The sequence below is a fragment of the Phascolarctos cinereus genome, unplaced genomic scaffold (genome assembly GCF_003287225.1).
Source record: "Phascolarctos cinereus isolate Bilbo 61053 unplaced genomic scaffold, phaCin_HiC Scaffold_5;HRSCAF=322, whole genome shotgun sequence".
Taxonomy (NCBI): domain Eukaryota; kingdom Metazoa; phylum Chordata; class Mammalia; order Diprotodontia; family Phascolarctidae; genus Phascolarctos; species Phascolarctos cinereus.
In genome coordinates this window covers 316,183,940-316,196,910 of record NW_027555958.1, presented here as the reverse complement: position 1 = coordinate 316,196,910, position 12,971 = coordinate 316,183,940, and the positions used below count along the sequence as shown (strand labels likewise).

At 36.3% G+C, this 12,971-nt stretch overlaps 1 protein-coding gene across 1 annotated transcript in view; it reads left to right on the top strand.

Moving 5' to 3' along the window:
- Positions 1-8,964, top strand: part of SKA2 (spindle and kinetochore associated complex subunit 2) — a 49,420-nt gene extending 40,456 nt beyond the window's left edge. The window contains exons 5-6 of the mRNA XM_020991852.2: positions 339-375; positions 7,394-8,964. The gene's annotated coding sequence lies outside the window, so the exon portion shown is untranslated. The remainder of the gene's footprint in view (positions 1-338; positions 376-7,393) is intronic.
- Positions 8,965-12,971: the final 4,007 nt, after the last annotated feature.

Sequence of the window (12,971 nt, the reverse complement as noted above, 5' to 3'; positions counted from 1 at the left end):
GTATTTTTTTATTCCTATTTAGAGAAATGGTAACACAATTATGTTATTATTTTGCTCTAAGCAGTCTCTTTCCTTGAGCTAATTTAGTAGGAGATAGACAACTTTCCTAAATGGATTTCCTGGCAGCTGACTGAACTGTATGGTGGTTCTGAGATAGCTGTACTTGATGTCAGTTAGTGTAGGTGAAATTGGAAGAGGGTAGGAAATAGAACTTGGACAAGGAGACAGTTGATAGTACAAAGTTTTTGTAGGAGTTAAATGGTACAGCTCATAAAAGTAATTAATTTTTAAAATCAGAAGTTAGAAATATGAAAACTTTTTATTTTGTCTCCTTTCAGTCACCTTGGTTGAAGTTTTCATCACAACTTCAAACAGGTAAATGCTCTTCAAACTTCTGACAGAAATTAACTTTGTGAAAAGTTATGTGTATATATGATTTTGTTCCTGAATAAGGCATTTGTGGTTTATACCTGTTAGACAATTCTCCATCGTTTCATTTAAAATTTGCTCTTTGTGATAGATTAAGATTGCACCTTCAGGATAATCCTTTTAATAGAATATAATTTTAGGCCTGGGACTGTTCATTTTAGTCTTTGTATTCCCCACTTCTAGCAGAGTGCCTTCTAAATAGAAGGCATTTAAATAAATCCTTACTGAATTGAATTGTAGATAGACTATATGTCATTGCTAAGCCTAGCTAAAATAATACAATTTTAGCTCTTCCAGGTCCCTCATAATCCATGTTGACACTGAGAAAACCTAAAACTTCATATTACATAGCCTTGATTATTTTTTATAATGAATTACCATTTCTGAAAATCAATTAGATGAAGCTACTTTTGGAAAAATATATTTTTTTAAATTATGAAAGCATTTGTTTTGGTGTGCTTATAAAGTAAGTTGCCTTAACCAAAGAATGAACATAACTAAAAGGAAAAAAAATAAGCTTGCAGTTGTCCCGAAGCTCCATTAATAGATTAGATTTAATTATTAACATAGGTATCTAAAACAATGCATACTTAAAGATATGGAAACATAATATTTGAATACTCCATCAGGTTCTTAATGGATACTGTTGAACCATACTGACCAAAAAAATCCTCATTTGGCATCTTCTCAGCCAGGCATGTTGATAGAACTAAGGAGGACTACATACAGATATTGAAGTAGAATTTTCTGCGCTTGGGCAGCCCTATAAGAGATGGCCAGTCTAGTTATTACATTAAAAAGACTCTTGTGATGCTTAACCACAAGGGGGCACTCAGAGCAGGGAAAATACCAATCTTTTGCTCTTCCCTAGACAGAAGCCAAATATCTTCCGTGGTTCTTTGCTCTTCCATCAGCCCTGGCCTCTGCCTCTTGTAAAGGATAGATTCCTGCAGGCCTTTAAAGCTGTGTAAACTTTTACTTGATGTTATCTCCTTTGTCCTTTCCCCTAAACAAACTGAAGGAAAAAGAGTAGGGAAATGACCAGTTTGTATTTATACCTTATAATTATTGAACCCTCACATTGACTAAGCATTCATTTGAGGGGCTTCATTTGGAGTAAATTTGCTCATTGAAGCAATGTAGTTGAGATGAGTATCTTAGGCAGATGATGGTAAAGGGAAGCCATGTTAGCAATGGATGGTTTTTCATTGTTACTTTTATGACAACAAGAATATCTCATTTTATTTAAGAATTGTAAAAAATAATCAACATCTGTGGGAGAAGTCCATTTTAAAATATTTAAATTAAACATGTCTTTCATAAAAAGAAGAGCAGAGCAATTATATCCTTGCTATGGGGCAGGCTGCCAAGAGAACCAAGCCCATAGGACTGCTCTCAGTAGATCCTGGTAAACACAGATGTCATATGGCTCATTACCAGTTATCAAGCCTTTATAGGAGTGGGGGCACTCAGATCATCCACATATTAGTACAAAAACAATGTAGTATGGGAGCTGAGAAACTACTGCTGGCAGTCACAAAGTACAGAGGAGGTACAGTGGTTTATTGAACTCATTACTGGGAAGTGATTGACAATGGCAAGTTTCGTCAACAATGGGCTGAGGTTTCACCAAGCCTGAAATAAAGATATTTGTATTGGTAATCTATAGATTTAGGATATATATAGGTGTACACTCACATATACACATGTACGTAAATGTATACACACATATATGTGTGTTTTATATGTATTTGTATACTATATATTTATAAAATATATACACATCTCTTCATTTAGAAATCTATTTAGGAAGAATATTATGTAAATGGAGGGAAAGACACAACTAATAAAATCTACTTTTCAGCTTTTTACTGTAGTTTTTCACTAGAATTCTTGACTATTATTTGGTCTGGTGTGAATGTAAATGTTTTGCTGGAGTGCCTATGTTAAGGCTGGGGTGGAGGCTGCCTCCTATTCAGGTAGCTGTCTTGGCTGGAAATCATCTTCTTTATACTGTAAAGATTTATATACGTCATCTCCTGAACCAAATTTTAAGGTTCTGGAAATCTGGAACCATGTCCTGTACTTCTTTGCATCCCCTAATGATGAGCCTGTCTGAATTCAGCCAGTCTGGTCTTTAGATGAACTGGTTCTAAGGCGGTGGTCCATAAGTAGCCCATAGGCAAAGCTGGTTTGACTTTGTAGAACCTTCCAGAGCTTACATTCTCCTAGTTCAGTTCTAGATCCCCCTTCACCTCCTCATTCCCATGCCAGTGAGGTATCAGAGAAAGACTGTAGCTTGGGGCTTTTGACTAGTCTGATAAGATGTAAGGTTATTGATTAATACAGGTTGAATGTTAGCATCCCAAGGGAATAAGCTCTTTTTTAAAAAACTTTATCATGAGTCACATTTTTATTTTTTTATGTGAAATACCTTTTTAAGTTTTTTCCCACTTACTAGTATTTTTTTTTCCAATTACATGTAAAGATAGTTTTCAACATTCACTTTTATAATATTTTGAGTTCCAAATTTTTTTCTCTCTCCTTCCTCCCCTTCCCAAGACAGCAAGCAATCTGGTATAGGCTATACATGAATAATCATTAAACATATGGGAATAAGCTTTTTAATAATTCATACCTTACCCTCTTCCAGGAAGATTTGAGGCAGCTTGTAAAATTATATATCTAAAACAGGACAACTTAAATTTTCTAAAGCTCATAACAAAACAAAAAACACGTAAGAAAAAAGCACATAAAACCAAATAGAATGAGCAAATGTTACCAGCTACCTGAAATTGGCTCATTACTGAAGTTGAGCACTAAATTTAGCTCTGAGTATCCTTGCAGCTAAAATAAAAAGGGATACATGTTGACTTACATGTTTCTTACTGTCTGATTAAAAGAAAAGGTGCAAGTTCGTTTGGAGAGAGTCTTTTTCCTGGTGTTGAATTTCAAGGAAAACCGTTTATCACATGGATCCTTATGTCAGGGACATTGGATAACAGCAGTGGTTTTATAGAAGACACAAGTTGAAATTGACATTTCTTATATCAACTCTCTATAAAAACTGAAGGCATGGCATTTTTGTCCTCAGCTGAGCAAATGTGATCTAGGTATATTACTTTCTGATGATAATTCAGTTTAGAGAACCTAGGGCAAAAGATATCAAACATGCAACCCACCACATTCCCTAGTGTGACCTGAACCAGATTAAAATGTAACTGGGAAATATTTAACAAAATATAATAAGCCAGATGATATTAATATGCTATTTTCTAAGTCAATTTATAGCTCACAAGGATCCTTATTTTTAGACTGAGTAGCCCTGTTTCTATTGAATTTGACAACATTGGTATAGAGTAAAGGAGAGTTGACTTTTCTGCTAAACTGTCTCTTTCAAATACCAGACATCTCTAAGGAGCTGTTGACAAGTACAGGATTACAATCAATTCATAATGAGTTCCTGAAGTGATAATATTCTGTGCTGCTAATTAATGAAAGAATGCTTTGGAAATCAGCTGTGCCAAAGGCAGCAGAAAAATTCTGTTGTGAAGGTTTTGGAGCATAACTTGCACTTGGTTGAAGCAAAGTAACAGCCCACTTCCATGCAGAGGTGGAATACAGAAGTACCTATGGATAAAATTAAATACAAATACAGAGTGTTCTGCTTGGCATTCAAAGCCCTTCATAACTTAGCCTTCACCTGCCTTTCCAGTTTTCTTACACCTTACTCCCAGAACACTTACTCTTCAGTCCAGTAACACTGGCCTCTTCCATGAACCAGACTATCTCTTGGCCCCTGGCATTCTCTCTGACTGTCCTCCCTCCCCTGCTCTGTCTTACTTAATCCCATCTTTTACTAGAAGCCTCCTCCAACCTTCCTTACATTTAGTGACTTTTCTCTGTTAATTATTCCTTATTTATCCTGTATGTAGCTTTTTTTGTATGTATTTGTTATGTCTCCCCCATTAGATTGTAAGCTCCTTGATGGCAGGGACTGCCTGTTGCCTCTTTTTGTATCCCCAATGTTTAGCATGTACTTGGCACATAGTAGGCCTTTTATTTTCATTTATTTATTTATTTGTTGGTGTTTTTCCTTAAAAGGCAGCTTAAAAGGCAGATATTGTCTATCACATAGACAATATTTAGTTGAGATGTCCAAGTACTATGACAGTATCTAACCTGCTACAGAATTTTGAGACCTGAAAAGGTTTAAGGTCAAGTGTTTTTTTCTGCCCTAGTACATGGTCAATTTTTGTGTGGGTGCCACGTACCACCGAGAAAAAGATATATTTTTTTCTATCCCCATTCGATATTTTCCAGAGATCTACCATATCTAACTTATCTAAAATTCTGTTCACCCTCCTTAACTTATTTATTTTCTGGTTAGATTTATCTAGTTTAGAGAGGGTTGAGATCTCCCACTAGTATAATTTTGCTGTTTATTTCTTCATGTAACTCCCTTAACTTCTACTCTAAGATTTTGTATGGCTATACCACTTGGTGCATATCTGTTTAGTAATGATATTACTTCATTGTCTATGGTGCCTTTTAGCAGGATGATCCTTCCTTATCTCTTTTAATTAGCTCTATTTTTGCTTTTGCTTTGTCTGAGATCAGGATTGCTACCCCCTGCTTTTTTTACTTCAGCTGAAGCATAATATATTCTACTCCAGCCTTTTACCTTTACCTGTGTGCATCCCTCTGTTTCAAATGTGTTTCTTGTAAACAACATATTGTAGGATTATGGTTTTTAACCCATTCTCCTGTCTGCTTCCATTTTATGGGTAAGGACAAGTATTAATGATCCTCCATCTCAATCATAAAAGAATCTCAGGATAGCCTCTGTACAATATCTGATTTTTAAGTAGAATTGTACCTCGGTGGGGTCCACCAAGATAAATTAGCATAATGAATTGACCTAAATAAAGGTTTTACTTATTTAGTATTGTTCCTTTAAATAGCAAGTTAGACCTTGAAATGACCTCAGAGATAAACTAGTCTAGCCCTACATACCAACACAATGATTTTAGTTTTAATATAGTTGATGATTAGCCAACAGGTACAACTATTTCTTATGTCCATTTCTAGTTAAACCTAAAATTGTCATCTTGAGCATTAGTCATGTCTATCTTTCTTTTTCCACAATAGTAATACATACATAGATCACTGTATATCAGAACTATACCACATTATAAATTAAAGGAAGGAGATGCAGCTGTTTTTGTACATTCTAAGATTCTAATTTTATGTCATCAATTCCTGTCCATTCAGATTTTAGCAATAGTGTGCTTCAGGCTTCAAAGAAGCAATAACAGCTCCAGTTCCACATAGTTTGTCCTGTAGCTATTTCCTATCCATAGACTCAAAGACTGATGAAAGAATAATAAAGAATTATAAGTCTTCTGCAGTTATTTGATTTTACCCCTAGAGACAGAACAGCGTATAGCAGTGATCAGTAGTTGAACATTTATGGTTGAGACTTGCTTGCTACTGGAGAAAATACTAGATGAAAAGACCCAGTTTGTTGAGGAAAATAGCATAGGATTTTACAGAGACATCTAGCAAGTGTAATAGTGCTTTAATTTGGAGGAAAATCAAAGGTTCCCATTTTGGGTATGATAGACAACATTTGGAGTCTATCCTGAAGGAACTATACCTGTGAAATTAATATAAATGATTTTGCAAGGATTGGTGAGGGCTGTATCATTCGGTATGGGCAAAAGAACTTCTGCTGAAGCCTTTTTCAGTTTTATATTTGACTGGGTCTTACAGAGTAAGGTTCTTGGATCCCACCTAGGAAGCAGTCTGAGATCTACAAAATACAGAAATTGACTCAGGACCACATAGTTAAACGAAATAAATTGTTTGTGGTGAGCTTCTTTGCATTTGACAAATGCCTTAGAGCTCTTGAAGCAAGGTTAGAACAAACCCACCTGCCACAAATTTATATTAAGGAATCCAAGAGCAAGGAAGTCTGGCTAGGGACTTAAGGGATAAATCTAGCAGCAAACTTCAAATAGTCATGTGACTGTAATGGAATTAGCTTCATGCTGTGTTAAGGACTCTTGATATTGATGGCCCAATTTAGTTAAATTCTATAAATATTTATTCAGCTCCTACTATGTACTTTGTACAAGGCACTGATCAACAGAGTTACTCCCTTTTCAATTCTGCATACTGCTTTGTAAGCTTGTGAGGAGGTTGCTACTCAGTGGGGGATACTCAGTGTATTTTGACAGTGAGAGTCCATGTGAGTCTGGAAACCCTGAGGAACTCTCTACCTCTATAATAGTCTCTGGTCCAGCTCCATTAGTCCTCCTGTGAGATAGTAAGGCTTCTGGGCCAGGACCTTGTTTACTGGTCTAGGGGAAAGCTTTGTCTTTGTTTTCATGAGAAAAATCTTGGGACCTTGTTCAAGTGTCTGTTGGGACTAGATAGGGATAGGGAAAGTTGCTCTGAGGTAGTAAGGTTGCTAGGGGCAGCAGTTCCTAATAAGAGTACTTTTAAAACTACTCTGCTTAGATTCAACTTGTGACTCAAACTGCCAAACACTGTCTATACCCACCTGAAGGAATGATGGTGCCCTCTAACTGCCCATTTATATCAATGGATGCTTGTGTCTCTGATTCCTCTTTTAGCCATGCTCTGGGCAACAGTGTTCCCAAGTCTATATTCGGTATTGTCTTTGCTGGCTGAATCCATAGCTTCTCAGTGGGATCTATTATAATAAAATAAACTTTAAGGGATGTGATTTGTACATTTATTTACTGGGATAAATGGAAACTGAATAGTGAAATTTCATTTGTAATTGCCAATTTAAATTTAAAAATTAACAAATTTGAGTTTTTATTTAATATTGGCTATAGATTTCTAACTCTGGAAGAAAAATTTGGCTAATGTAATAATTTTGGGAAGTAGTCTTCCTAATCTTTCTTTAATGATATTTCCCCCATTTTTATAGAATTCTACTGAATAGGATGCCAGTGAACAGATGATACAGATGAATGTGAAAGCCATGAGCCTAAACTATGGAGTCGGAAAGAGCTGAAGTTAAGAAAAATGGAAATAGTAAGATGGACAAGGCCGATTAAAGACAAAGGGTTCTTTTCATTTTGATGCATGAAATGAGCATTATCTCCTCGTGTGCCAGGAAGCTGTTATTTTGACAGTGATGACATGGTGATAAATGTGTTGTGAGAGTTGCTTGTGCTGTATTAACTATTTGTAATAAGTGTTCCTTTAAAATTTAAAAAAAAATCTGTAAGCCATCTAAGTACTGTTTTTAACTGCATCATGTTTTACTTTTGTATCCTGGGAATTGATCTAAGGTCTCTATTCAGTGAAGTAGATACTCAAATGAAAATAGAACCTGGAGTGTTTCTTTGGAGCTTGAAGTCAGAAAGAAGTCTTTGAGAGTTGAATAGTGAGATTAGTCCCTGAATTGCTATTTTTGAGAAATACATTTAATCTCTCCAGTCTTGGTTTTTCCTTTTAGGAAACTGAGATTTAGGTGGCTTTATACATCTCCCAGGAATGAAGGAAATATTGTATCCACAGACAAACTCCTTGGGGGTAGGAATTGCAGCATGTGAAGTTTTATTGTCATTGCTTGATTTTAAAATGTTTCTAGACTTGATAATTTATACTTAGTAATTTTTTTTTCAAATGCCTGCTTTTATTTTCTTAACCTGATAAAGAAAAAATAGATGTCCACAGTGTCTCCATGAACTCATTTAGGAAGATAAATATTACTGTGTGTTTTGAGAATTAAGAGTGCAACATAATTTTAATGAGAAAAGTTGAACAGCTTTTTGCTTGTTTCCTTTTGCTATTTTACTTGGTGTGCTGTGATGGTATTAACTACTCTTTTGTTTCCATGATCCTGGTGGTCATTTTAAGTATTTTATTTCAGTGCTTATTTCAGATTTTGTATATAAATCCATTAAGTTTGTCATGTCTTGGAAGTGCAATACTCATGCTAATTAATATCATTGTATTGGATTTGTTAAATTAAAATATTCCAACACCTTTAACAAGCAAAATTTTTGTGTTCTGAAAAGTTTTTCTAAGGTTAAAAGATCATCCTAATAATCCATATAAAATATTTAAAATTAAACAAATAAGTAAAAATAATTATAACAAAATCAGACGGTGAAGTCAAAGACACTTATCCCATTACTCTATAAATAACACTTTACATCAAAAACTGTTGTCTTTCAATTTATGGGCCTAAATTAAGATGTGAATTCTGCAGCAACATAAAATGTTCCAGTAAAGTAAGATATCATTGTTTTTATGATATGATATGATATGACTTTATCATTGGAAATAACTTTAAAGAAGAAGCAATACTATCTGCTTTGTCGCTGCACCCTAAGGACCATGGGACTTTTACATGTGATTTGTAGCTAAAACCTTCCATATATGTTGAGTTTCCCATTAGAATGGGAAAGCAGGGATTGTGTTGCTTTTCTATTTGTATTCCCAATGCTTTGCATATAGTAAGTACTTAATAAAAGCTCTGTTCATTTACTCACTCGTTGTTCATACAACCAATACACAATTACTCCTAAAACCAAATCCTCAGTAATTTGTGTGCATTTGTTTTAAGTTCCATTAATTTGCGCTAAACAGTAAGGCCAGCCTGAATCAGTGAAGGGTGAATCATAAAATAATCTATGATCTCATCTATGTGGGTACACCTTCCATTTGTTCAAACCCTCTTTTCTCAAGTTCTTCCTATCTATTGGATACTGTATATATAGTATCAGCAGAAAACAAACCCAGAACTGAAAATACTTAGAAGTTTATTAAGTTGTTCAGCAGTGAGGAGAGCCAAAAAATATGGCTTCCTCACTTCAAACTCCCCTCCCCATTCTCTGTAAGTTTTACCTTTTGTAAGAGTTCAAACAAAGGAGCAAGGAAATAGTCGCTGATTGGCCAGCACAGAGACACTTTCCAGATAAAAAGGTTGCTTGAGATGGATAAACAGGAGGAAACTTACATTCCTTGCATCAATCTTTTGATCTAGCTCCCCTTGAAGGGTGTTTTGTTTTTTTAATTTTATTTATTTATTTATTTTAGGGGGAGGACAGGAAGTCCGCATAACTTAGAGTCCTGAGTTAAGCATTAAACAAATCTGGTCTCTAAGCAACTAGCCTGGTCTCAGCGCATAGGGCTTAGATTCAAACAATGCAATACAGTTTTCCCACAGTAGGGGGATGAACCATCATTGTTATGCTTCAGGATTTTATTTTAATGTGGAATGAATTTTTCTCTTGGTTTGCTAGAGGTAACTGTGTCTCAGTTCTAAGATGCGATTACCTGGGTTTATTTTAAATTTTTGTAAAGTTCCCAACACCCTGAACAGGAAATAAGAAGGCATAGATTTGTTGTTGTTTTTAATTTTATCATATTTTTATTGATACGTTACATTCATTGCTGTATCTGTCTCTGCTATGTGACCTCTGTCAAGTCACTTCTGTGGACCTCAGTTTAGGTCTCTTCCACCTCCATATTTATGATCCTTTGATCCTCAAATACTTAAAGATAGGCCCTTAAATCCAACATACATGAATCTCAGTTTATCTTTTGCTCTAAACTTGCTTCTTCTCTCACCTTGACTCTTCCTTTTTGCTCATCTGTCACATCCAACCAGTGGTTTGTTAATTTTGTATACTCAACATCTCCTATATACATCCATCCACTCTTCTCCATTCCCACTGCCACAAGCCTAGTATAAAACCTCATTACTACCTGCCTGGATCATCATGATAGCCTCCTAATGGGTCTTCTTTCACTCTCTCTCCTCTCCTATGTAACCTTTAGTCCACTGTTACAGTTGTGTTCCTTATAGATTTGATCATGTCAATCTGCAAAAAAAAAAAAACAAACCAAAACCTTAATTAGCACTTGAGTTTACAAAGTAGATTCAAATTCCTGTGCCTGGCATTCAAGATCTTACAGAATATGATAGCATCCTACCTTTTTTACTTATGTTATGTTCCCCCACACACACATGCTGCCCTCTACCCACACAAAACTAAATCTCTGGCACACACTTACTGCTTTTCCGCATTCCTTTACTCTTGCTGTTTCCTATTCCAGGAATGTTGTCCCTCTCCTTCATCTGTTGACTTCCTACCTTCCTTAAAAGCTCAACTCAGATGTCACCTCTTCCCCTACTCATATTTCCAGTTGATAACAAACTCGCCCTTCACTTAACATTTTGCTCTGTGCCTCTCAAGTGTTTCTATATAATTATTCACATAGTTATTGAAACTCCCCCTTTCCTCATTAAACTATAAATTGCTTTGGAGTAGGGACTATCTTATCTCCATTCTGGTCCCAAGCTATACCCCAGTTCGTGGTGTTTTGTATAACCATATATATCATAGTTGGAGCCCTTCTTTATCCAATGTTTTCTGCATTCACAAACTGTGCAGGAATGAAAGTATTTAATTAAGACATTATACCAAGGTAACTCACAGGAAAATAAAGGCATACTTTGTCAGACATGCCCAATGTGTTGATTTGTTTTACTTAACTCTTCTTTGTTACAAGGAGGTTGAGGAGTGGGAGAAGCAAGTCATTGGAAAATGATACCAAAATTTTAAAAGGCATTAAAAAAAAAAAGCAGTAACAACTATCCTCATTCCTTTCCTTTTTACACAAAATAGATACAACTTCCTCTAGGCCTAGATGGGAAACTCCTGGAGAAAACATGGGGGTAGGAGAATTATCCTTCCTGATTATGAGGAAGGAAATAAGCATTTTTATCTATATATATATTATATGCATATATATACATATGTACTTATAGATATAAGTACTTACTAGGTGCCAAGCATTGCACTAAGTGCTTTATATATATATTATCTCATTTAACCCTTGAAAAGACCCTTTGAGGAGGGTGTTTTTATTATCCCTATTTTACAGCTGAGGAAATTGAGGCAGAGATTAAGCAACTTGCCCAAGTCACACAGCTAGTAAGTATCTGAAGCTGAATTTGAACTCAGGTCTTCCCCACTCCAGGCTCAGTGCTCTATCCATTGGGACACCTAGCTGCCCTAGGTGTCATGGGGGGACTGGATAAGGAAGATGTCACTTGTTTATTTTCCCTTTCCCCATCTCTTCTCAGATTAGTCTTTACAGCCAGCATGGTGATCTATGAATGACTCTCAGGTAACCTCTCTGGCTTCTGTATCATCAGGGTTCTGCCAGGCTTTCAGGGTTTAGAGATGCCATTATAGGCTCAACTGAGTAGCCATTCTTCCTATTACTCCAGCCAAATGTCTCCTTTCTTGTCAGAGCAGGAGGTAATCTCTGCCTCTTAAATCTTTTTGTTTATTTTCAGCCACTGACAGACATCATGGGCAGCTGTATTCCCCACACCCTGTGCTCATCACCACCATGAATATTTCTTATCTGTAGCTTCCCCCCTCCAACTCAACCCATGTCTTCTGGCTCAATCCTGGAATCCAGGCACAAGTCACATAATCTTGATATCCTAGAACTTCTTCAATGAGCAATAGATAGATTCCACACCTCAGTCTTTATGGATAAATGAGGTTAGATAGGATAGTTTCTTTACTTTAGCCACCATGGGTAAATGAAGTCAGGTGGAGTACTTACATCTCCTCACCCTCCCCCCCCACCAAAAAAAAAGTTTACTGTAGCCCTACAGGCTACAGTAGATGTATAGTTATATCTATAAATCACAAAAATCCATTAATTTGCACATGATGTAGTCAAAGGAAATTATTCCAGATTCATAAGGTCACATGTAGATACATAGTACATCACATTCTAACTAGAGTAACATGCAAAAAACCAGATGCTAGGTGACATCCAAACACAAAGCTCATAGCAAAGGTTCACAACAAGTAAACTTTAACCAGTTAGCCCTCACAAAGTGATATTTACCAAGGAGATCTAGCAAGAATAGAAATGCAAAAATATCCCTGAGAACTGGGACACACTCTCTGCTTTACTACCTCAGTTCCTGGGTAGGGGTGGATCAAAAGTAAAAGGTTGTAACAAAGCATTCACCCCACAAACTTCACTGTATAGTTATTAGATGAATCATTCCATTTCTACAGGAAGCAATTTCTCAGCTGTTGGATCAATTCACTGCTGTGCTGAACCCTGTAACCCTTGACGCTGGGCTGGCACATTTACCTGGCTCAACAGCTGGCAAACTCTATTGTGGCCTTCATTTCCTAGACCTCTAATGTTCTTCTGACCTTCCGTTTCATCTCCAGTTCTCTGCTAAGTCAGGAAAGAACAGGTACAATAGGGACAAAAATGACAGTGATGCCATCATATACTAATTGATTTATGTCAAATCTGGGTAGGGAGGCTAGGAGGCTAGCACTTGCATGCTTTCTCTCTCTCTGTCTCTCTGTCTCTGTCTCTGTCTCCCTCTCTCTCTCTCTCTCTCTCTCTCTCTCAACCAGAGACTTACAGAAATTCTTGTCTCAACCACAACCAGGAAAGAGAGAGCTTGATTTGGTTAATGCCTTTTGTATTTGCTCCAT